This window comes from Rhipicephalus microplus, chromosome 2, assembly GCF_043290135.1.
Source record: "Rhipicephalus microplus isolate Deutch F79 chromosome 2, USDA_Rmic, whole genome shotgun sequence".
NCBI classification, from domain to species: Eukaryota; Metazoa; Arthropoda; class Arachnida; order Ixodida; family Ixodidae; genus Rhipicephalus; species Rhipicephalus microplus.
Window position 1 is genome coordinate 42,879,498 of NC_134701.1, and position 27,537 is coordinate 42,907,034.

General features: G+C 46.2%; 1 pseudogene; it reads left to right on the plus strand.

Moving 5' to 3' along the window:
* LOC142788947 (transient receptor potential cation channel subfamily M member-like 2) overlaps nt 1-27,537 on the plus strand; it is a 1,303,464-nt pseudogene that overhangs the window by 184,650 nt on the left and 1,091,277 nt on the right.

Sequence of the window (27,537 nt, forward strand, 5' to 3'; positions counted from 1 at the left end):
ATTGGAACTCTTGATTACTGAATTAGGCAAGGACAGCGAGAAGGTAGGCGTCAAAAATAAACTACAGAAAACGAAAGTAATGTACAACTAGCTCAGAAGACAACAGCGCTTTGAAATCGATAAAAGTGCACCTGAAGTTGTAGTAGACTACGTCTACTTAGGACATATAGTAATCGTGGAGCCGAACCATGAAATCAGAAACTTGAAGAACAAAAAAGAAATGGAGTACACTCGGCAAATATTTTCAATTCATGATGGGTAGTTTACCACTATCCTTTGATAAGAAGGTACATAACAGGTGCATCTTCCCGGTACTTACCTACGAAGTGGAAACCTGGAGGCTTACAAGAAGGGCTCAGATTGAATTGAGGATGACGCAGCGAGCGATGGAAAAGAAAACGGCAAGCGTAACCTTAATAGAAAATAAGAAGCAGGGTGAATCAGAGAACAAACTTGGATTACAAATATCGTAGTTGAAATAAAGAAGGAATGAACATGAGGCGGACACATCACGCGCAAGCAGCATCGCTTATCAATAATGGTAACTGACTGGTTTCGAATAGAAGGAAAGTGGGTAAGGGCAAGCCAGAAAGTTATGAGGGCAGATGGGGTTAGGAAGTTTGCTGGTATAAAGTGGCAGCAGCAAGCAGAGGACTGGGTAGTCTGGCGGAACCTTGGAGAGCCTTTGTCCTGCAGTGGACGCAGTCAGGTTGATGACGAATTAGCAGCCCGTTTGATCGTTTCCTATATCACGCGCACTTATTCACTAGTGTAAGCCATAGCCCACAATGGCTCCATACCTTAAGGCCGCGTTCACACTGAGCATTCCGGCCGCCGAAAGTGCTCCGAATCCGGTTCGGCGGCGGCGATATCCGCCGAAAGGGCCCTCTCCACGACGATCGCTCTCGAACCGATTTTTGCGGCGTCTGCCACCGAATCGGTCACCACGGACCAATAGGAGCGCTAGTCAAGGAATTTTGAAAAATGGCGGCCAAGCCCTACTCACTTGTTAAGCCGCAGTGCACGTAACTGAGTGTTGAAACCAACGGGAGTTTAACTTTCTCTGTGCTATACTTCACCTCCGTATTCCGTGAAAGAGGTTACCGAGCTTGCTCTTGGCGCGACCGAGCTTGTTGCGGTCTTGCAGAGCAAAGCGAACCCACCAACGCCACTAGGGTTGGTGGTTTTTCTGCTCTTCGTGCATTACAGGAGAGCCACTTGCCAGCAAAGTAAGCAGTACTTTCTTTTCTTGCTTCTTACGTACGAGAATCGTCGAAGTATACACCACCGGATAGCGTAGTGGCGTCTGCGAGCCGCGACAACAAACGGGTGACAGCGCATCCATCCCGCGTTCGCCCCGTAGTAGATGGCATATTCGGCGGTGCGGGGCGCGTCCAGTGCGAACGACGCTGCGTTTCGGTGGCAGGGGAATTTCGGTCGCTGTTGAAAGCGGATGTTTCAGTGTGAATTTGGCATAAGTGTAGCCCAGCGCGTAGTCAGGAATTGGCACAACAGGCCCATGCGCCCTCTTTCCCACCTTTTGCTTTTTATTATGACGTACATAGAGCAAAATTAGCATTTTCCCACTACCGGGCCTCCACTTCATATCAAGCAAGTGCGCCCCTCCCTTTCCTGCGAACCAGGAACAGCCGTGTATACGCCTGGGAGCAGCGTGTGAGCAAACGTGCTTGCACTGGCGGCGATACTCTGTGGTATTTGCGGCCCTTGTTCCTAGAAGCATGAACGGCCTGATAGACATGCTCACCTGCTTCGCAAGAGCGATTAAGTTGAAATGTGCGCTTCTTTCATCGAAGATGCACTCTTCTTCAATGCGTTTTCGTCACGTGTCATCAGACGAAGTGCGCCCTGCCACGGTGGTCTAGTGGCTAAGGTACTCGGCTGCTGATCCTGAGGTCGCGGGATCGAATCGCGGCTGCGGCGGCTGCATTTCCGATGGAGGTGAAAATGTTGTAGGCCCGTGTGCTCAGATTTGGGTGCACGTTAAAGAACCTTAGGTGGTCTAAATTTCCGGAGCCCTCCACTATGGCGTCTCTCATAATGATATTTATTTATTAATTTATTTATTGTACCCTCAGGGCCCGAGGGCATTACAGAGGGGAGTGAGGATATACATAACGGAAGCAATATAAAACAGAAAAAAAAACTCAGCAGATAAGGAAGTAAAATAAAGTAGGCAGAAATGACAACTTATTAAGGAAAAAGGTATACTAACAATAATAAGCATATTTATATAGATATATATATATTTATCACTTCACTTCTTCAGTTTATTACCTTAAAGACCCCTGAGAGGGGGTATTACATAAGGGGTGGGAAACATACAACAAATGTATTACATATGCAGGATGGGTACAAGTATGAACAGGGGTAACCAATACAGAAATAAAATAATACATGTGCAGGAGAAGTATACATATTAACAGGCGTAACACCTTGCCAAAAAAAAAAGAAGACAAAGTGAATATATATATATATATATATATATAGGTATATATACAGCTTCCATTTCGTTGCTGCCGCGGATTGTTTCATTTCACCAGGAGATGAACGAATTCTCACGATCGCTTCGGATACTATAGTTAACGGTGACGTGTTCTATGCTCCATCAGTTCCCTCCAAACCTGTGGGGCTTACCATTGCACCCGGCCTTGTGCGGTTTAACGATGGTAAGGCAGTGGTCACCGCCTTGAACCCAACTTCATCACCAGTGATGCTGCCCCAGGGCACTGCTGTGAGCTGCTTCGCTGACAGCGAGCCTTTTTCGCTGGTTCCTCTTCACGCAGAATCACCGCTTTCGTCTGCTACAACCGATACCAAGGCAACCACTGCTGCTTTAAATGCTACCATAAGTCCTCACCTCACTGCTGAGCAAAAGAGAGACCTCTTAGACCTTCTCCAGAAGCAGAGCTTTTCGTTCGACGTACATTCCAAAGTTTTGGGCCGTACATCTGTTGCAGAGCACAGCATCGAAACGGAAGGCAGCTCCATTGTGCGACGCCGCCCATACCGTCTGTCTTCGGCGGAACGGCAAATGATTGAGGAAAACGTCGCCGACATGCTCAAACGGGACATTATTCGACCTTCATCCAGCTCTTGGTCGCCTCCTGTAGTGTTGGTCCGGAAAAAGGATGGCTCTGTCCGCTTTTGTGTTGATTACAGAGCGCTAAATAAGATAACAAAAAAATATCTATATCCGTCGCCACGCATAGCTGATGCCCTGGACTCCTTACAAGGCGCAGAATATTTCTCCAGCCTTGACCTTCGATCCGGGTATTGGCAAATACCTATGCGCGAAGCAGACAAGGAGAAAACAGCTTTTGCAACGCCTGATGGGCTTTACGAGTTCAACGTCATGCCTTTTGGCTTATGCAACGCTCCAGCAACATTCGAGCGCATGATAGATACTGTCTTACGTGGTCTAAAGAGGAAAACCTGTTTATGCTATTTGGACGACATCGTAATTTATTCTTCTACTTTTCCTCAGCACCTTAAGCGTTTGGACGAAGTTCTTACGTGGATTTCGAACGCTGGGCTTCAGCTCAATACAAAGTAGTGCCACTTCGCCAGCAGGAGCATCAAAGTATTGGGTCACCTTGTCAGCAAAGATGGCGTTCGACTCGACCTTAACAAAGTGTCTGCCATAATTAATTTTCCACGTCCGGGCAACCAAAAACAATTGCGAAGTTTCGTGGGCTTGGCGTCTTACTTCCGCCGCTTTATCAGTCACTTTGCTGCCATCGCGGGGCCGTTACACAAGCTTCTGACGTCAGGAACGGCTTTCACTTGGACTGACGAGTGCGAGTGTGCTTTCCAAGCCCTTAAACGTGCTTTGACATCAGACCCCGTCCTCCGTCACTTCGATGAGAGCGCACCCATTTTCCTTCACACAGATGCCAGCGGCCACGGATTCGGTGCCATTCTTCTCCAGCGTGACGACACTTCACGTGAGCGAGTAGTTGCGTATGCCAGCCGCGCACTAACACCTGCAGAGCAGAACTACTCTATAACAGAGCAGGAATGTCTTGCTGTCGTTCGGGCCATCCAGAAGTTTCGACCTTATCTGTATGGACGCCACTTCACTGTCATTACCGACCACCATGCCCTGTGCTGGTTGTCCTCGCTGAAGAATTTGTCTGGGCGACTCGGTCGCTGGATACTCCATTTGCAAGAGTACACTTTTGAAGTCGTGTACAGGTCTGGCAAACAGCTTCAGAATGCCGACGCTCTCTCTCGCTGCCCTTTGCCACTTTCATCTACAACCACGCATCCTCGATGCCCCTCAGGTTATCAAGCGGCTTCCTCTGCACTCACGTTATCACCCCCGGCAGTTGCTGGGCCACTATCTTTAAACAGCAGCGCTCAGTTTGCCGCGTGCCAACGTGACCACCCATACTGTAACCGCATCATCGGCTACTTGAATGACTCGCCTTCTCCATCTAATGCCAGACTACGTCGTCAGCTACGGCAGTTCAAGCTAGACAACAATGTACTGCAGCGCTATACTTACAATGCGGATGGGCATCGGTGGGTGCCAGTACTTCCCCGTTTACTGCAAAAACAAGTCCTCGAAGCACTCCACGACGATCCATCAGCTGGACGCTTGGGATTTCAGAAGACCTACAACCGCGTTAGGAGCCATTTCTTCATGCCTGGTCTTTCTACCTTTGTGGCTAATTATGTCGCTTCTTGTGCACAGTGTCAACGTCGGAAACGACCAACTTCTGCTCCTGCTGGATTATTACAACCCATTCCATGTCCCGATACACCTTTTGTCGTTGTCGGAATAGACCTTCTCGGACCACTTCCCGTAACGCCAGCGGGCCACCGCTGGATCGTCACAGCCGTCGACCACCTCACACGATACGCGGAGACCGCTCATCTACGCACTAGCTCCGCCTCAGACGTTGCCGCCTTCTTTTTAGAAGTCATTGTGTTGCGTCATGGTGCACCTCGCACGTTGTTCAGTGACCGGGGCAAGGCCTTCATGTCGACAATTCTTGACGAAATTCTAAAAACTTGTGGCACAGTTCATAAGACCACATCCGCTTACCACCCGCAGACAAATGGCCGGACAGAGTGATTCCACCGGACTCTAATTGACATGATATCCATGTACATCGGACCGAACCACGATAACTGGGACAAAATCTTGCCGTTCGTAACGTTTGCACACAACACCGCTGTTCAACGAACCACCGGGTATTCACCTTTCTTGCTCGTCTATGGTCGTGCGCCGACATTCACTATTGACGCCTCTTTCTTCAATGTAACGACAAAAACGTCCATGACCACGCCAGAAAATTTCGTCTCCAGGCTCACTGACGCACGGCAACGTGCTCAACTCAACACGGAGGCCAGTCAACTAGACCGCAAGCAACGATATGACAGCTTTCGTCGAGATGTCACCTTCCGTCCTGGAGACGAAGTACTACTTTGGACGCCTGTTCGTACACCCGGATTCTGTGAAAAGTTTCAGTCACGCTTTCTTGGACCTTACGTTGTTAGTGAACGAACATTTCCTGTCAATTACCTTGTCACTCCCGTCGAGGGTTCCTCGGACCATCGTTACCATGCATCCGAGATAGTTCACGTTTCACGCCTTAAACGTTTTGTTCAATGAACCTTTCCCGCCTAAGTCTCAGCCGGGTCGGCCGATCAAGTGCGCGGGGAAAATAAGTGTGAGCATCATTACTCGTTCCATTTTTTCATCTGTACATACTCATCATCACCAGTCTAGTTGAGGTTGTAGGGCACATACTCGAGACAAGAAAAAAGAGTCTTGAGGGTACTGGACGCCATCTTACTATATATATATATATATATAGTGGGAGTAATAATTCAATGGGCCAGTTAGTCTTCGTGAAGGTATGAGATATGGCACAACGGGTGCGTTGTCAACAAGGATAAATATATTTGTTTCCCAACAGTTTCGGGAGGGGTCCTCTCTTCATCAGGGGATGAGTTATACTGACATGAGCTTCCAAACTTCGTTGCTGCCGCGTCCCTCTCGCCTTGAAAAATGTTTGCGAGAGTGAGAGGGAACTAGAAAAAGGAAAAAAAAAACAAAAAAGGGGGAGAAAAAAGACGAAAAAAAAGAAAGAAAAGAAAGAAAGTAAAAAAGAGGAAGAACAACTGTCATCACTGAGGACGAAGCCAACTGTCCGTCTACATCCGTCTACATATGAACTGTTAGTGGATGTAGACGGACAGTTGGCTTCGTTCTCAGTGTTGACAGTGGTTCTTCCTCTTTTTACTTTCTTTCTTGTCTTTCTTTTTCTTTTTCGTCTTTTTTCTCCCCCTTTTTTGTTTTTTTCCCTTTTTCTAGTTCCCTCTCACTCTCGCAAACATTTTTCGAGGCGAGAGGGACGCGGCAGCAATGAAGTTTGGAAGCTCATGTCAGTATAACTCATCCCCTGATGAAGGGAGGACCCCTCCCGAAACTGTTGGGAAATAAATATAGTTATCCTTGTTGACAACGCTCCCGTTGTGCCATATCTCTAACACACACACACATATATATATATATATATATATATATATATATATATATATATATATATATATATATATATATATATATATATATATATGCGTTTGATGCTCTAACCACTGGGCTATCACAGCGGCCTTTCCTCCATCGACTTTTTTGAGTTTATATGTGAATTCAGAAGTAGGACCGTCAGTCAGCGTCATCTTTAAGCCAAGCGACGAGTGTGAAACACTCTTTTATGCGCATAAGTGGCGTCACATAGCACGTGAACTTATTACGAGTGGGCAGCTGATTAATAGTCCCTTGTATACAACCTAATGACACCAAGTCTGCCAGTACGAGACCCTCGTTAATGAATAAGGGAAAGAAGTGTGTACCTCAGGGCTCGTTTTTGCGTGTTTCGACACAATATTAATGAGATCTAACAGACAGTAATGCCAAGGAATGCACAGGGGAAGTTATTAGAACCGATGGAATGTAAATAAGAAAGAAAAGTGGCTCATCGCTGGTTATTCCTTCAACCACTTTTCTTTCTTATTTACATTCCGTTGGTTCTAATAACTTCCCCTGTACATTCCTTGGCATTACTGTCTGTTAGATCTCATTATTATTGTGTCAAAACACGCAAAAACGAGCCCTTAGGTATAGACTTCTTTCCCTTATTATATATATATATATATATATATATATATATATATATATATATATATATATATATATATATATATATATATATATATATATATATATATATATATATATATATATATATATACGAACATTTCGAGCGAGAAGATCAATGATTTTACGAAAGCAAAACACGCAAAAACGAGCCCTTAGGTATAGACTTCTTTCCCTTATTATATATATATATATATATATATATATATATATATATATATATACATATATACGAACATTTCGAGCGAGAAGATCAATGATTTTACGAAACATCAATGATTTTACGAAACATATAAGTATCAGTTATATAAGCGATATCATCGGGAAGATTATTCCCACTGACATAAGTTCTGGGTATGAATGAGTCAAGAAAACATTTGGTGTGACATGATGGAAATTCAACTTTTTTTGCGGTGATCAATGCGAGCTGATAGGTATGATGGCCTTGTTAATAATTTGTTTCAGAAAGCTGTTGTAATAAATTTGGTGAAAAAGACATAATAAAGCTACTGACCTGCGATGAGAAAGAGGAGGGAGGGACAAACCTAATTTCATGGCGGTTACGTTGCTTGTTCGGTGATAGTTGGAGAGTATGAAACGGCAGGCACGGTTCTGCACATCTTCGCAAGCGGAAATGAGTGATTCAATGCCAGGGCTCCAGACAGATGCAGAATACTCTAATTTTGAGCGAACCAGTGTTTTATAAAGTAATAGTTTTATTGAACTGGATGAATGAGAGAAGTTCCTGCGAATATACCCTAGCATGCGGTCGGCGTAATTTGTGATATAATGAATATGAGTTTTCCAGTACAGGTTAGAAAAATGTGAACACCTAGGTACTTATAAGAGAGCATAGTTTCAAGAAAAACATTGTTAATGCGGTAAGTGGAAGCGGGGCTGAATTTCGAGAAATGTGCATGTGCTTACACTTATTAATGTTTAGTTTCATGTTCCAAGTGTTGCACCAGTCCATGACTTTGTTAATGTTGGATTGAAGGCAAGAGACATCGTTATTGTCGTTAACTTTGCGATAAATAACACAATTATCTGCAAAAAGATTAATTCAAGAAGAAATATTACTCGGTAAGACATTTATATACATTAGAAACAGAAGGGAACCGAGAACAGACCCCTGAGGTACACCAGAACGGACAGGTAAAGGATGTGAGTCTAAGTTTATTGATTTATTTATTTATTTAACAATACTGCCAATCTCATCAGAGAATATAGCAGGGAAGGCTTATGAAAACGACTATTTGTTTACACAGATTCATATTGAAGAAAACACAAAAAGCCGGTATTACAAAATGCAATCATAGGTTATACATTGCCGTTAACGAACACGCAATCAAACAATTTCAGTAATAGCAAAACAAAATCATGAACTAAGTTATCGTTGAAAACGACCGCGAAAAGATAATGCATGCATTTGTATTATGGGGTAGTGAAAACAAGTAGGCATCTTTATTGAACAACTTATTCAAATAATTTTATGAACAATAAACTAATCAAAAAACATGTCACTTGAAAATAACAATAATAAAAAACAAAACTATTTTATTAGCAATATGACACTGACTCGTTTATTTTGTATATTGATGATGTGATGTTGATTGATTGATTGATTTGTGTGGTTTAACGTCCCAAAACCACCATATGATTATGAGAGACGCCGTAGTGGAGGACTCCGGAAATTTTGACCACCTGGGGTTCTTTAACGTGCACCCAAATCTGAGCACACGGGCCTACGACATTTCCGCCTCCATCGGAAATGCAGTCGCCGCAGCCGGGATTTGAACCATGATGTGATGTTAGTGCTGTTTGCTGTTAGTTGTTTGCTGTTACGAATTGTGAGCGGTTTGAAAGAAAACAGACCAACAATGCAAGTATATTAAGGTCAATTTTAAGAATACGTAGTTTAAGAAATAGAAGAACGTGCGATACTTTGTCAAAAGCTTTCGAAAATTCCAAATATATACAGTCTGCCTGAGATCCGTGATCAAGGATGCAATGAAGTTCATGCGTGAAACATATGAGTTAGGTGTCGCAAGAAAATGACCTACGGAATCCGTGCTGGGCTATAGTGAAAAAAGAATTCTATTCCAAGAAAGAGACGAGATAAGAGTGTATGACGTGCTCCATGATTTTACAAGGCATACTAGTGGGAGAAATGGGACGAAAGTCGTCAGGGCAATGTTTATTTCCAGATTTGTGCAGAGGAATCACCCTGCCAACTTTCCAATCATTGGGAATACAACTTGTTTCAAGAGATTGTTCTAACAGTTTATTAGTAATTATGGAACAATACAACTTTGTAATATTCAAGAATTTGGAAAAAATGTTGTCAATGCCACAAGAAGAAGAAATTTTAAGATTGTCTATAATCTTCTGAATGCCGGATACGTCAAATATAACTGGATCCATAGGAGGAACTTCAAAAACAGGGTAGTTAAATATCGCAAGAAACATCGTTAGAAAAAGCCACCGCAAAAACATTGTTGAGAACAGAAGCACATTCGTGTGACGGGACTGCAACACCATCAGTAGATGTAAGTATAATGAAGGAATGATGAGAGCAAAAGGTAACAACAAGCATCATCGCAGAGTAAGGCACCACGAGATCGGCGCTCGAGCTCCTCCATCTTTCTCGTCCTGTCGCTATCTCTGATCGTCCGCCTATTCGTTAGGCTCGCTAAATAAACCTTCTCACAATTGGTGAATCGTGCTGGGTAACCACATCGCCTACGCCCTGGAGCTCCGATCTCGCACCCTGCCGTCGACGATGCAAATTTACGCTGCCTAACTGACAGTACCTCTCACGGCCGCTACTTGCCCCGGCCCGGTTCATCAGTGAGACCACCCGATCTTTGCGGGCACCGAAGACCAGGACGTCGAGGACTGGCTCTATTCATACGAGAGAGTCAGTGGACCCAACAGGTGGGATGACGCTGCTAAGCTGGGCACTCTCAATTTTTATCTCACCAACGTGGCCATGCTGTGGTATACGAACCACGAAACCGAGTTCGCGGATTGGTCCGCCTTCAAGGAGGCGATATGTGCCGTTTATGGTCGCCCTGCCTTACGGAAGCTACACGCCGAAGTCTGCGCGCACGGGCACAGGAGCCAAGTGAAACTTTCACATCATATATAGAAAATGCGATCGATCTCTGCCGGTGCGTCGATGATTCCATGAGCGAGAGTGCGAAGATACAGCACATTATGAAGGGCGTCGACGATGACGTTTTCCAGATGCTTCTCGCGACGTCTCCTAGCACAGTGGCAGAAGTAGTGACCTTGTGCCAAAGCTATGATGAATGGCGCAGGCAACGAGCTCAGACGCGACGCTCATTACAGACAATCCAACCAGTGACCACACTGGACGTTGTGACTGACCACCCTATCGGAAAAAAACGAATGGTGGGCATGGTGGAAACCACCACACACCATTATAGTGAATTAATGTAGTGGGTGAATGGTGGGAAACGCCCACCATGGCGAATGGTGGGTATGGTGGGTGCTGCAGTGCCGGCAACATTTGAGTGCGAACTGACGTCAGAATCACCGTGACGAGCTGCCACAAAAAATGAAAAAGAATTCTATAAGAACGGTATCAAAAACACCTGTCCCGTAAAAAAAAAAGACAAGGCGCCATGGAGGATCGAACGTGCAACCTGCGGATTCCCATTCGAAGACGCTAACCACTGCGCCACACCAACTTTTTTTTCTTTGTTACCGGTTTCGCACAAGGTACACACATCAATATAAGTCACTGTAAACAGTAACATACAAACAGAAGTGATGACAAAAAAAAGCCGCGGAACTATTAGTAATTACAGTGCTAAAATTCCTTCAGGTTCACCAGGGGTTCGACCCTGGAGAGCCATTTCGGAACAAAATCTTGTTGTTTGAGTATATCAATGTACTGAGCAATGCTTTCGCGGAACAGCATACGGGCGGGACGCCTGTCAGGGTCACAGTAGTAACCGGCCATTCTTGCCTGCCATAGACAATGGAGGCCAAGCAGCATTATAAGATCGAGAGGCAGTCCCTCCTCTTTTTCTACTGTTAAAACCTGATACCCAGTGAATGTAAGGGAAGTTCCTTTTTTGGAGTTCTTTGTAAAACATCCCAGAAGTATACCCCTTCCCAACAATGCAGAAAAACGTGATCTATTGTCTCCGGCTTTCGGCAGATCAAACAGTGTGAACCCCATGGCATATACAATCCCCTATCTTCTAAAAAAGTTTTAACCGGCAATGTTCCGGAGTGTAATATAAAAAAAAGCTTTTTGCACTAGGCTGAATTTGCATTTTCTTAACACGCTTAAAAACATCATTGCCTTCTCCCCCGCTATTAATTAACCTATACATAGGAACTGGAAAAATCATGTCGCATATGTCTTTGTGTAATTTCTTTCACCCGACCGAAGAAAGGTATTCATTGGAAAACCGAACTGACAAGAACCGGACACTGTCTGCAACTTCCTTGAAAAAACCTCGCGTAGCTCCCGGCATGCTTGCGGTGCTAACCACAAAGTTAGGCAGAACACGACAAAGGCGTAACTGACATACTGTTCTTAAGAAGGGGTGTTGAACATCTCGAAATAAAATAAAACGATTAACTTGTTGTCGCATGAACAGACGCGACAGGCTTAGTCCCCCCTGTTTTACTCTTCGGAACAGATTTGTCCTACTACATTTTTCCCAAGTAGACCCCCATATAAACACAGCAAAAATACTATGCAGCTTTTGCACATGCACCCGTGAGCAACACAAAACCTGCATCACATACCATAATTTGCTCATTAAAAATATATTGCATACAGTGGCTCTGGCGAACATTGAGAGACGGTTGCCATTCCACTGCGCTGTCCTTTCGCGCGTTTCTTTTACTTGTTCAGTCCAGTAATCATTGGTGTCTTTGTAGTGCTGGAAAGGCACGCCCAGATATTTTACTGGAGTATTAAACCAGCGAACGTTAGCATAGGTATCTGGGGTTGATGTCCAGCCTCCGTGCCACAACCCAAGACACTTCCCCCAATGAACCCGACTTCCTGTAATTTCTCCAAAATTTTTAACAACGGCAACTGTCTTTTGTACACTCTCTTTGGTGGTGCAACACACTGCTACATCATCAGCGTATGCCAAAACCTTTACCTCGGCGTCAAGCAGTTTGAAACCACGGATGGTCTCGTTTTCTATTATGGCCAAGCATAAGCTCTCTATGTACAATGCAAACAAGAGTGGACTTGCCGGACATCCCTGGCGTACAGAACGTTCCAGCCTAATGGGAGACCCCGGGATCTTGTTAATAATTGGTAGTGTAGTAGAGTTTTTATACGCCAAAACTATGCCCTCTGTAATCACTGATCCGACATTGACATGTTCAAGTATGGAGAATAACACATCTTGCGGAACACAGTCAAAAGCCTTTTCTAAATCAAGCTGGAGGATCGCAACATGAGAATTAAAAGCATCGCAACTCTCAAGGACACATCGCATTGTGTGTGTGTTCATCAATATTGAGCGCCCCTTAATGCCACACGTTTGGTGCTCCCCAACTATTCAAGTGATTACGGACTGCAATCTACCTGCCAATACTTTCATGAGTATTTTGTAGTCAGTGTTGGTTAGCGAAATGGGCCTATATGAGGAAACTAGTTTTAATTTCGCTTTGTCATCCATCTTAGGTATTAGAATAGTGTGCGTCTCGGCAAATAAAGGTGGTAACTCTTTGATTGCGTAGACTTCCTTGAACACAGCTTGTAACACTGGTGAAACTTCTGTTTTAAAAGCTTTATACCACATCGCACCAAGACCGTAAGGCCCCGGCGACTTCCCAGCGGCGAGACTATCTATTGCATATTCAATTTCAGAAACGTTCTTAGGCCTCTCTAAGGCTTCTTTCGTTTCGAGGGATAATTGCGGCATCCGGCTCAAGAAAGTGTCCTTGAACTTCGTAACATCTACTAATGCGGCTGCGAAGAGACCCTTGTAATACCGAAAGAAAGCTTCAGCGATAGTGCTGTTAGTATTTAGCAGAATTCCATTTTCCTCTATTTCGTCATTGTGATTACGATGCGCTCGTGATTTCTCGATTCCAAGTGCGCGCTTGGTGGGAGTCTCCCCCATAGCCCACGCATCTGCTCTCGCTCGAATGAGGGATCCTCTGTAGCGTTCCTGCTCTACTAGCTAAATTTGTCGTTTCACCGTTCGAATATCTCCTTTATATGCACCGGGCTCCTTGCTTTCTAATGCTATCAATTTCTTAAGCGTTGTTTTGAGTTCATGTTCTTTCATTCTTTCTTGATATTTTAGAGTACTAGATCTCGATATGGCTTTCATTTTAACGCTTTGCTTCAAAAGCTCCCGTTCCTCGCCAACATTACCGGCTCTGATCACTTTAATGGTCTTAATTCCCTCAATCACAAAATCAATAAAATTGTCATCCCAAAGTAGTTTAGCGTTAAACTTCCATAAATCCCAACTAAATTTGTTTTCTTTCTGTTTAAGTCCCGCGTTGCATTGTACAAGACAATGGTCAGAGAAAAAAAAAACAGGTAAGACTGTGTAACTATTGCTTTTAGCTAGCGTCTCCCCTGCCATGTATATCCTATCAAGACGTGCGTGACTGGTTCCCTAAAAATTCGTAAATCGAACTTCGCGACCTGCTTCGAGGCACTCCGCAACATCATCCAGGTCGGATTCATTCAACAAGTCATAGAGCACTTCAACACTTCTGTCTCGCACATGGCGGTTATTAATTCTATCTTTCGTGCTCAATACACAATTGAAATCCCCCAATAAAACAAGCTGTTTTGGTGTTCGTAAATGTTGCTTAATTAACGGAAAGAAAGTTACTCGGTCTGCCTCCACGTTCGGCGCATAGACACAAATGACGCGCCATTCAATTTCGCTAGTACTAAAATCACAAGTCACTGTTCTACCAGAGTCACATAAAAGTGACTTTTAACAATCAATCCCGGAATCTTTTTAACAAAAAGAACACAACCGGCCGAAGTTCCATTTGCGTGACTAACTATGGCATAATATTTAGACGTAAACCGCAGCATCATGCTCCGGGTCTCCTCCTCACCTTCCACCTTTGTCTCCTGCACGGCTAACACGTCAATATCTTGGTCAATTAACAGGCGATACACTTGAGCCTGCTTTTTTCTGGAGGCCTAACCTCGTACATTTAAGGTTGCAAAGCCCAATGCCCAGTGACTAGCCATCGTTACTCGCAAAAAAAAAGGAGGGGGTAGGCCCGGAGCATGGTGCTTACCGTCTACGTCTAGCTCCCTGCTAGACGTCTGTGGGGCCATCCGGTGGTCCGGCATTTGTTAGCTGCTGGTCCCTTAGAGTGCCAACCGGTCGGTCCACAGGTAGACCGCTCTGAGGCCCGAGCGCCGCCCCGGTGTCGCCTTCGCTGGTGGTCCCTCCACTTTGCCCTCGGAAGCAGTGCCCGCAGATTGCTTCAACGAACGCTTGACCGCCGAGCTCGTGTTGATCCCGCGGGTCGTTCCATGCGCTGGCATGTCTCGTCCACTCACCGCTTGCGTCGACATGTCCACCAATTGGCTTTGTGTGTCTTCAGTGGAATTCTCTTGGCTGGTGTCCGCCTCAGCCGTTTCTTTCTCCTCGGGTTCCGACGCTGTATCGTAATCTTCAGGCGAAACCGGCCCGCGTTCAACCAGAGAACTAGCCGCGTCTCCTGCCCCCTTAGCCGCGTCTTCCGCCTCTGCGGCGTCCATTGTCTGCTCTTCGATCTCATCGCACGTTGCAGCGCTCGTAACTGCTGCATACGACCGGACGCACTGAGCGTCTCGATGTCCAAATCGCTGACAAATTGAACACCGTGGCACCCTGCAGTCTCGCCGTACATGACCAGTCTCTTTGCACCGCAAGCATTGCATAGGCCTGCCCGGCGCCACAACTAGGGCCATTTCCCCTGCAAGGCGCACTTGGTGCGGAAGGTCCTCCACCGTAACTCCACTCTTTAACTTGAGTAGCGCAGTTCTCGTCGATTGATTTGATCATTGATTTGTGGGGTTTAACGTCCCAAAACCACCATATGATTATGAGAGACGCCGTAGTGGAGGGCTCCGGAAATTTTGACCACCTGGGGTTTTTTAACGTGCACCCAAATCTGAGCACACGGGCCTCGACATTTCCGCCTCCATCTGAAATGCAGCCGCCGCAGCCGGGATTTGAACCCACGACCTGCGGGTCAGTAGCCGAGTACCTTTGCCCTCTAGACCACCGCAGTGGGGCCACAGTTCTTGTCGTCGACGCTTTGTCGCTGACGCCGTCGACTCTCCAGCGCTCTCGATTCACTTCGACAACATTGCTGAAGGCCACGAACGCCGTCCGCACATCCTCATCGGCGACTCCGTAAAGCAGCCAATGAAGCCGCAGTTTTATCTGCCGGTCCTGGGGATCAACGATGAGACACCGGTGTCCTTTCACCTGAAGTTCCTTGAAGGCCAGCAGTTTCTTCGTCGCGTCTTCTCCGTTCAGTGTAACCGCCCAGACGTGATTAATCTGGTACGCTCCTAGTGCTATGATGTCCGTTAGCACTCCCGTGGGGCCCAACGTGTCTCTGAAGTCTTCAACCCTGTTGGGTGTCGCTCGAACGTCTCCGTGCAAAAACACAGTATTTAAGGCAACGCGTCCTGTTGGCAGATGAAGCAGAATCACTCGGTATTCTTCAGTTGACCTGTTAACGCGGCCCTCAAGGGCCGCTGAAGCCGCTCCGACGGAGCTCTGCATCCTGCGTCTATTCACTACCGTGGCCGAAAGCAGAATGACCACTGCGCCACACCAACATAACGTTGATTGTGTGTTAAATACATAGTTGGCATACAAACTTAAGGCTCAACTTAAGTTATGTTTGTCGTGTACACAACATAGACAAGATCTACACCTGCTAATAAAAATTGCACATTTATTAAACACAAGCGAATGCGGCCTGTAACGATTGCCACTATGTTAATGGCACTAGGGTATTTTTTTATAATTCACAACTTCAAGAAAAAAAAACGCAAGTGGACTGGGGAGCAGCAACAGTTTACCGGCGGGGTCTGCCAAGTTTAATATCCGTTTCACGCTCGTTCTAAAGGGCGACATCTGCTCACGCTTTATGACGCTTCTAGGCTCATTCCATAGATACGCCCGCCTAATTTATTTGATTGAGTATTCGGATGCTTTTCGCGCAATGTCGAGGGCGGTCGCGAAAGCGCAATGCTGTAGCTCTTTCGCTAAAGCAACAACTACATAACGGCTTGGCCAAAACGAATGCAGTGTGCCAGAAACATTACGCTATCATATTGGTTCACCAAGCACACGAATTGCCACGTCTGAGTTCTCGTACAAGAGCTAGAGAAGTGCCGGCGAGTGCGACAGGCGGTTGTCGGTGAGAAGACAGTTACGTTCTCTGGGAGTGCTTTAATCGCGTCGCATCGATGTTTGTTGCTTCTTGAGCGGACACCATACACAATGAAAAATGCTTCATTTAGGTTAATTGATGCCAAATGGCTGCGCTGTATTGTCATACTTAATCGCCGTAATTGTGTATTCTGAAACCCGGAAGCACGGATAACACAATTGTACGGGCTCGGTCAGTAGGCCTAACCTTTGGTGGAAATCATAATGGTAGAACATGTAGTGTACAGATCCCAGCTTGGTACACTATATAAAATGCCCGCCATTATAAGCCCACCCATCATCTGCTTACTCCTTCCCAGCATTATCGCGATGGTGGGCAGAGCTTCTCAGCTTGGTACACCATGCGGCCCACCATAACAAGCAGCACCCATCATCTGCTTAGTGCTTCCCAGCATTATCGCAATGGTGAGAAGAGTTTCTCAGCTTGGTACACCATGTAGCCCACCATAATAAGCACCACCCACCATATGCTTAGGACTTCCCAGCATTATCGCAATGGTGGGCAGAGTGTCCCATTATTGCCCACTATCTAGCCTCTGCTTTCCACCATCATTTCCACTTTACCCATCATCTGTACACCATACCACCAAGTATGTCCTGGCATAACCACCATATTTTCCACTAGGTCCCACCATAGCAATCATAATTTCCACCATGCCCACTATTATTTCCACTACGCCCACCATGTTTTCCAGTATCCACCATGGCAATTTTTCCGATAGACAAACCTTCTCGCACAAATGAAATACTTCGTGCGAGAGGAAGTGGCTCGGCAGCTTTGTCTACTGCCTTTCGCTCAATGCCAGGAGCTCTCGCAGCAACAGCCACTGCGACAACCACCACCATGGCTCCCATGCTCCGACATGTGGTCCAGAAGCAGATTTACGAGGCTATGCCGGTGCCCTTGCAGCAGCCCCCCGTCACCGGGCCTCTTACTTACGCTGAGGCACTAAAGCGGCAGCAGCCACACCACCCCCCGCCGTTCCAGGGACTGCCGTATACCTCAGCCCCGACTCAGCCGTCCACCACCTAGGTTCCTCCCAATACCACCACAGCCTCAACTCACCCGTCCACCGCATGGGCTGCTCCCCTCGTCGCCAATACTTGGCGAACGCGCGATAATCAGCCCATCTCTTTTGCGTGCGGCGGCCCTGGCCATATCGCCCGTTACTGCCGTCATCGCGTGCCGGGATACACAGACGCCCAGACACAGAACAGCTTCATGGACCTTCATACTTCTCGTCTGGAAAATTCTGATCCTCAGTCAAGCTCGTCTTCACGGGAATGTCCGCGTACTATGTCTGGTCGCTCACCTTCACCCCGTCGTTGCTCCCTGTCACACATGCGTCGTCGGCAGGCTCCTGAACACGAGGGAAACTAACCGCCGCAGTTCAGGAGGCAAGAACTGCGCTGTCCGAATGCTCAAGTCCTCGGACATTGCCGCCAAATATTGTCAAGTTTTTGCAGAAGGTACTCGAGCATATGCTCTAGTGGATACTGGTGCTGTCGTCTCCGTGATAGATGCTAAAGTTTGCCGCAAGCTTCGTATAGTGATGACGCCTCTTAATATGATGTCCTTGCCAACAGCGAATGGGGACCTGGTTCAACCTGTAGCCGCCTGTTCTGTCCGACTGAAGATCGCGGAGGACCACTACACTGTGGAGTTTATTGTCCTTTCGTCATGCTCACACATCATACTTAGGTGGGATTTTTGTCGCGTAACCATGCTGTTATTGATTGTGCAAGATCGGAGCTTGAACTTTTCCCGTTTTACGAACAACCAACCAGCCGCATTCAGCCCGCCGTACACAAACTCGTCGTCAAAGAAGGCACTGAAATTCCTCCGACAGCAGATGTGTTGCTCCCCGAGTTCTGTGACGGCATTAGAGAAGGAGCTGCATTCTTTGAACCATCGAGCCTCTTCCTTAGTCGAAGATCGCTTCTTCTGCCTTATTCAACCCTCTCTATTTATGAAGGAAACAGTGCTCTTTGCCTCATCAATTCCCCTTTCGTATCCCGTCGAACTGTTTCAAGGTTAATCTCTTGGACACGTGCATGCCATTGATAAAGAACAAATTTTTACCATGGCGCCATATTGTTCCGGTGACTACAACGCCATCTGTGCCCTTAACTCTTCCAATATACCACCTTCCGAGCTTTCCGATTCATCGATTGCCAACGGACTATGACCATCTGAACGCTCATAGCTTCTTCAGCTGCTCTACCAGTTTCGTGAATCCTTTGACGTTGCTAAACCTACCCTTGGCCGAACTCCCAGTTTTTCTCACTGCATCGACACAGGTTCCAACGCGCCAGTACGACAGCGACCATACCGTGTTTCCGCCACGGAACGTCAGGTTATCACCGAACAGGTTGACGATATGCTCAAGCGCGACGTTATCCGACCTTCCCAAAGTCCATGGGCATCACCGGTTGTTCTTGTTAAGAAGAGGGATGGTACAATTCGCTTCTGCGTTGATTACAGGCGCTTAAATAAGATCACTCGCTAAGACGTATACCCTTTGTCCAGGATTGATGACGCCCTTGATTGCTTACAAGGTGCCGAGTTTTTTTTTGTCGTTTGATTTGCGTTCGGGGTATTGGCAGATGCCCTTAGCAGATGGTGATCGTCCAAAAACAGCCTTCGTGACACCGGATGGGCTATATGAGTTCAATGTCATGCCCTTCGGCCTCTGCTATGCGCCGGCCACATTCGAGCCCATGATGGACTCGGTTCTGCGGGGTTTGAAATGGAACATAAGCCTTTGTTACCTCGACGATGTCGACGTCTTTGCACCCGATTTCGCAACACATCTAGTACGCCTGAAACATGTCTTCACGTGTCTGAAGAATGCGCAGCTCCAACTGAATCTGAAGAAATGCCACTTCGCTGCTAGGACGCTCACCAATTTCGGTCACGTCGTATCAAATGATGGCGTTCTTTACCACCCGGCTAAACTACGCACTGTCGCTGAATTCCCCAAACCGACGACTGTAAAACAGTTACGCAGCTTCGTAGGATTGTGCTCCTACTTTCGTCGGTTTGTGCTCAACTTTGCCTCCATAATTTCACCTTTCACCCAACTTTTAAGCAGTGCCAATGACATCTCATCATGGTCTTCCGAATGCGATCACGCATTTACCACTCTTCGCCGTCTCCTGACATCACCACCTATATTGCGCCACTGTGATTCCATGGCTCCTACTGAAATCCATACAGACGCCAGCAGTGTCGGTCTCGGTGCAGTTCTCGCTCAACGCAAGCCTGGATCCCCTAAGTATGTCGTCGCCTACGCCAACAGAACGCTCAGCAAGACAGATAAACTACAGTGTTACCGAAAAAGAGTGCTCAGCCATACTTTGGGTGATTGTGAAATTTCGCCCATACTTATATGGCCGCACCTTTGCTGTAGTTACAGACCATCATGACTTATGTTGGTTGTAGTCGCTGAAGGATCCATCAGGTCGCCTTGATCGTTGGGCTCTGCGACTTCAAGAGTATGACATCCGCGTCGCGTACCGTTCCGGCCACCAACATACCGATGCTGATGCGCTCTCACGATCACCTCTCTCCGCTGAGGTTGCCTCTATATCTTCTATAGAACACGCGCTGTCCGCTCTTGACATCGACACAATGACCTCTGCACAGCGCAACGAACCATGGATAACTTCGCTCTTGGACGTCTTATCTGGGGTACCGACACTTCCCACTGCTCGAGCAATGCGACGCCAGGCTTCGCACTTCACCATTCGAGGTGGCCTCTTGTACCGGCGCAATTATTCACCAGACGGCAGGAAGTGGCTGCTCGTTATTGCCCGAAAGCTGCGCTCTAAAATCCGTGCATCATTTCACTCCGACCCGCAATGCGCTCACGCCGGTGTCTTCAAGACTTACGAATGTTTATTAAAGCGGTACCACTAGCGTGGGAAGTTTACTTTTGTTCGACAGTGTATTCGCGGCTGCCACGAGTGTCCGCGACGAAAACAGCCACCGAATGCAGGAGCAGCTCCACTACAGCCGCTTGCGTGCCCTGACCGCCCATTCGATCGCGCCGAAATCGACCTTTATGGACCACTGCCATTGACCACAGCCGGTAACCGGTGGGATATAGTTGCTGTAGATCACCTCACACGGTATGCCGAAACCGCTGCTCTTCCTACGGCGACCGCTCAGGACGTCGCATCTTTCATCCTCCATTGGTTTGTGTTGCGTCACGGCACTCCTCGCGAGCTCCTCAGTGACCGGGGCCGTGTGTTTCTATCCGACGTAATCCTGCACTTCTCCGACAGTGCCATATTGTGCACCGCATGAGTACTGCTTACCACCCTCAGACGAATGACCCGACTGAGCAGTTTATTCGGACCCTGGGTGACATGCCCGCAACGCATCTGGCATCTGACCAAACAAAGTGGGACCTGGTTCTTCTGTTTGGGACTTACGCGTTGTAGGGGTCTGGAAATGGCAAGCGAGCACCACGCCACCCTCTTGGAGCGAACGGACACCGTAGACATGGTCGGTACAAACTAAAGAACAATACACAATAATTAAACGTTTTAGAAGGACGACATCATCCGCCGAATCAATACATCAATTGTAGTTAACATACTACCATACAAACAACATAACACAGCAACACACTAAACACGCAATAACACGACCAACAGACAATAACATAACCAAGGCGGCGTCGCCAACGCTTGACTTACCACGTGGTACCCCGGCGCGAAGCCCGCGGTGCCGAGCACCGGGGACCCACGCTACAGACAACCGTTCACGGCAACCGCCACGTGCCGAAGAGACTCGCCAGCCACCAAGGCCTGCCTTCCGCCAGGGGTCACCGCCGGCGCTACCACTCTACCAACAGTGGTACTCAAAGCGAACCTAACGCCATCTATCGCCCGGCGGTCGTCACCCGAAATGCGCCTTTGCGGCGAGACACGTGCAGCACTCCCACATTCCGCCAACCTTTAATCAAACCATATTCGAAAACAAAAAGATAAGCTACACAAGCTTTAACAAAAATATGACATCACATGACCATAATGTACTTGCACCATGACACCGCCGCCGGTAGACCCCGCTGCACTGTCCGGCTCGACTTCACCTCAGTACCGGCCCCGCAACATCAACGTTGCCGTCGGCGCGACGAACCATCGCTAGCGCCGACACGTCTTCCAGTTGTGACCAGCACTCACGAGGGCGCCGGACTGCAGGCAGTTGTGCAGGTCCCAGGCATCTCCATCGCCTGACCGCATTCCTGGCCAGCGACACTGACGATGTGCAGAAGACAGCTGGCCGTGGATGACATCCCTCTCACTGAATACACACAAAAAAAACTCGAGAGAAACAATGAAGCAGTGGCTAGGGAAAGAAGCTTCGGTCTATTCGGGCTATTATTCCACACAACCGAGGGGTCGTTGAAATTCCCAGCCAAGAGGATAGGAGTGTTGGGAAATTGTACAGTGATCATGTTAAGCGCGTCATGCAATTAATGAACGAAAGTGGGACACGAAGACGGGGGACGGTAACATATGCCCAAGATCAACTTCTTAAAACGAACGCAAAGCTCAACTAAGACTAGTTCCAGGTTACTTGGGGAATCAATGGGTGACGCAACAAAATTATCTGCAACAGCTATCAAAACACCACCGCCACATCTTTGGCCTCTGTCGAAGCGGAATACGTTGAACTCCTTTTTGCAATCAAACAATTCCATACTCGTTACCTTAGAAGCAAGCCATGTTTCAGTCAACAAAACAACATCAGCATCACAGGAATCGATTACAGAGTCTTGTTAATTGCACTTGGGTAATAAACTTCTAAAATTTATAAAAAAAAGAGACCAAATTTGCGGTAGAAGGCACTGAACCACTGCCCCTTGCACATCCCAACAGCGCAGGGTGCGGTAGAACAGTGACATCATGGGTTAACTGCTGTCTCTGGACCAGCGGACGAGCAGAGCGATCAGTATGCTCAGAACGTGACAAGTCAGAGATACTAGAATCATCGTTATCGTGACGCGATGTCTGTCCTCGAAAATACTTTTCCATAAAAACATGATCACCAGCTGCGCTGTAGCTATAGCACTGACCATTATTGTACAGTTTGTTGTACCTCAGTTTGTGATGCAAGCCCTAATTCTTTGCAAATTGAAGCAGCTCTTTCCTGACTTGGCACGTTTCTAAAGAAAAATTTTCCCTTACGGCGATACCTTTATCCCTGAGCTTCACTGACTGGTACAGAATCAGCTGCTTTGTTTTAAGGAACGAAATTTCACGATTACCGGACGGTGTTTTCCCTCCGAGAATGCACCAATCCTATGAGCAAGTTCTAGCGCGGCCTTTGTAAGCACTGGAGTAAAGCAGCTAGAAATTATGTTTACCAGCTTTTCTTCTGTGGCCTCCCATGTTTCCGATAAACTGTCTAGTACACCGCCCCGCCACGGTGGTGTAGTGGCTAAGGTACTTGTCTGCTGACCCGCCGGTCGCGGGTTTGAATCCCGGCTGTGGCGGCTGCATTTCCGATGGAGGCGAAAATGTTGTAGTCCCGTGTGCTCAGATTGAGGTGCACGTTAAAGAACCCCAGGTGGTCGAAATTTTCGGAGCCCTCCACTACGGCGTCTCTCATAATCATATGGTGGTTTTGGGACGCTAGACCCCACATATCAATCAATGTCATGTACACGGAAGATCAGTAAATTTTCTCTTCGTTGCCTGTCCTCCAGCTGTGATTGACCAAGTCGCAATTTGTCATTTTCACGAGCTAGGATATCCGCGAGTTCTCGTAGGGCGAGCAGGTCTTGTTGAGCGGTGTCAGTGGTAGGCGTCCTAGTTTCAAGAGCGCACAGCCTTATATCAGTATCGGCTTTGTTGCTTTTCACAGTTTTCTGAGCTTCTTTTAATTAAGCAATAGACGTAATTAAACGTGACTGTTCCGTTTCCATCCTAGCATAGCGCGAGTTAACGCTCTGTAGTAGGGTTAACAAATTATTCAGTTTTTTCTGTATTGTCTCCTCGCTAGCATTGTCTTTAGACTGCGTAACAACGCCAGAAGCACCAGTAGAAGGGCCAGGGTTTAGCTTTACGTTTCCTGACTGCAAAAGCAGCTGACCACAAACATCAAATGATTGCACAAGTAAAACAAGAAGCAGTCGTGGGCGTGGGAACAGCAAAAGACAGGCATTGCTAGATTTCTTAGCAAACAATGAAGTGTTATTACTGACCTGCAAAAATAAATGCATGTTGTAAAGCAAACGTCTAACGATGCTGTTCGCACGCCCACTGGAAGGCGCGGGCTGTGGGCGTCCGTTTATATTCAGAGGAAGTGGGGATGTCGTAGGCGATGAGCTGAACTTGTGCAATGGAGCCATGGTCCAGGAGAGTTGCCAAGGCAAGTCCTGTCTAGCGTAGTCTTCATGGCAGTGGCCACAATCAGTAGGCGCACACGGAGCGATAACTGCTGGAGCGTTCGATGCCGCGCAAACTTGAAGGCATCCCGCTATCTGCATAAACAAACGCATGCTGTAAAGCAAACGTCCAACGATGCTGTTCGCACGGCCACTCAACTGTGTCTAAAAGATAATCATATGGTGGTTTTGTGACGTTAAACCCCACAAATCAATCAATTAATCAGAGAAAGTGCGTTATGTATTGTAATCAAGGTGCCGCTAGTAGTCATGTGTGCTCAGATTTGGGTGCACGTTAAAAAACTCCAGGTGTTAAGGGTTTTCTTCCCTATCGTGTCTCTCATAATCATATAGTGGTTATCAGACATTCAATCCCACATATTATTATCATCATCAAGGTGCCTCCAGTGCACTGTCAAAACCTGCATCCTCGTTTATATAGCTCACCTTTCCACGTTGTCATTTGTCAAAAGCAGGTCATCATGCCAATTAGGCTGTGCATGCGCTTGGGCACACCATTTCAAAGCGCGCAACTACCACAGAATGTCATGCCATAGAGCAAGAATGTAGTCACTAGAAAAAATACAGAGTACCGCAATGGTAGGTGGCATGCGGACAACATTGAGTGGCAGTTGTGTTTTATCATACAGGCTGTCCGGAGCAGTGCTAGCGTGCGTGGAGACAGACTTATCTTTTCGCCTCGAAGCCGTATCATACTCGCTTGAACCGGAATGTGTGGGGGTATTTCTTCAAGAGGATACTACAAGCTATTTCGAGTAGGCAGCGTGATAGTGAATGTGATGTGTGGCAACCATGTGTTCGCAAAAGTTCTTCATGGCCCCATGACTTGATCAGTCTCGTTTTGCCACGGGTCTGTTCGCTTCGCGCGTAGGTGTATGTGCCAAGTGACTTCACGCTAGGCACCATTTACTTCTGCACCGGGTAAATATTGCGTGTGTGCGCTAGCTCAGAAGTCTGGTAAATGCGCAGTCGCTTTTCAGGCCACTTCACAGTGTGATGGCATGTGTGCTTCTTGAAGACCTATAAGTGATTAACAGTTATTGAAGTGTTTGAAAGAATAGCAGGGTAAGCGGTGTGATTGTGAACGTAATGTGTGGTGAGTGTCATCATGTGTTCACCAACTCTCTTCATGGCTTTATCAGTCCCGTGTGGATTAATATATATGTAGGGTTTAACGTCGCGAATCGACCATATGAATATGAGAGACGCTGTAGTGGAAGCCTCCGGAAATTTCGACCACCAGGGGTTCTTTACCATGCATTGAAATCTGAGCACACGGGCCTACAGTATTTCCACCTCCATCGGAAATGCAGCCGCCGCTGCCACGATTCGATCCCGCGACCTGCGGGTCAGCAACCGAGTACCTTATCCACTATGCCACCACGGCGGGGCATCGGTCTTGTTTCGAATCGTGGTGTTGTACGCTAGCTACAGAGGCGAAAGTGTTCGGTGACTTCAGTTCACGCACAACGCTATTTACTTCTTCACTGCAAAGTACTTGCGTGTTTCTGGTGACTTCAGCTATATGCTAAATGTGCAGTCGGCAGCCCGGTTAACTTCACAGTGCTCAATAGCCTCTTCGGTTGATCGTTGAATCACACCTTACTCGCGCACCTTACTTCCTGTTCTGCTTTGGATATGCTTATTTGAAGTGGTTTGTGTACGGTATGAAGTTGTTCTCTACGTAATAGGTCTCGGTTTGGAACGCGAGCAGCGCAACCTACAGCTTGCGAATGCACTGTCTTTGCCTAACTTATTCCTAGAAAAATAGGTGTTTGAATTTTGACTGACAGCACTTCATAGACTCGAGTTGAGGCATGCTCATAAGATTTTGCTGTGCTTTAACGTAAAAAAATTTCTCGTTAACGTCACCAGCACGTGAGCACCTTGGAATATGGTTAAATTTGAACTTTCGCGTGATACGGCTTTCTCAGCAAAATACTTCTTAGATTTCAGGTTAGAAATAAGATAGCCCAAAAGTTTTCAAGGTGCACGCTAATTAAGCGGAGTATTTATGTTGAAAACATACATTATGCCCTGGAAGTATCGCGAATCAACAAGGGAAGCAATAAGTTATCATAACAAAAACTGATTCATGTTTATTTCAGCAGTTGGAGTGCGTGAGAAGTCCTTACAATAGTAAGACAATGAGAAAATATGATCGGACAGCGGAATTCTCGTTGTGTTTTTATGCCCCTATTCAGCTGTCTTAACCAGCTCAAACACGAATGTAATTCATGGCAAAAATACAAGTTTATTTTAATTACGACATATCTCCCCGCACGAACTGCATTGTAAATGTAGGTCCAGTGTAATAAAACGTGTTAGCATCCTGATTCTTGTAATAAATAAGCCTAATAACATCTGCTGATACAATTTTAGGTCACCAAATTTCATGCGCAATCTATCAGTCACGCTTGTGTTTTGCGACAAGCACGTGATCATGCCACAATCGCCGTTATGGTCTGCAGTAAAAAGTTATTATTGTAACATTTTCAATTTTCCTATTGCAATAGCAATTTTATGAACATCTAGGCTTGTTTTTTGCCGTTGCAGCCGTCGCCGTCATGCGTATTGCGTATCTATCCATATATATATATATATAAATATATATATATATATATATATATATATATATATATATATATATATATATAAATATATATATATATATATATATATATAAATATATATATATATATATATATATATATATATATATATATATATATATGATGACTAATTGACCTTCATCAGACGGTCAAGAAAAGCAAGAGCTGACGATTTCAACTGTTTTTTTCGTTCGCTTTTTACAGTCGATAATGGCACTGTCAACATGAATGCATCTTTTTATAATCAGGATATCCAATTATTAGGCACGCCTTATTTATCAGAGGCTGGCATTATGTCGATGTCGCAGCTTCTAGGCATCAATGAAAACAAAAGTAGTGGTCCAGACGGAATGGCAAATGACTTCCTTAAACGATATGCGGAACCATTCAGTAAATATCTTTATTTAATATACTCCAAATCACTGGCAGATGGCTGCATCCCAGGGGAATTGAAAAGTGCCAAAATTACTCCAATATATAAATCAAGTAATGCCGCTTGTTCTTCTAATTATAGGCCTATTTCGATCACCTGCACTAGTAGCAAAATTCTTGAACATATTGTGTTAAAATTTCTAATCAACTTTATTGAATCAAACAACATTCTGCATTCAAACCAGCATGGCTTTAGATGAGGGCTATCTACAGTTACACAGCTTGTCGAAACACTTCATGACGTGTCTTTCGGCATAAATGAACGTATTCAAACTGATGTAATTTTTCTCGACTTCTTGAAGGCATTTGACCGCGTCTCGCACCCTAAACTACTACTTAAGCTTAATCACTTGTTAGGCGATGGCCCCATCTTTCAATGGATAACCAATTACTTAACTGACCGTCACCAATACGTACAGCATGGCATC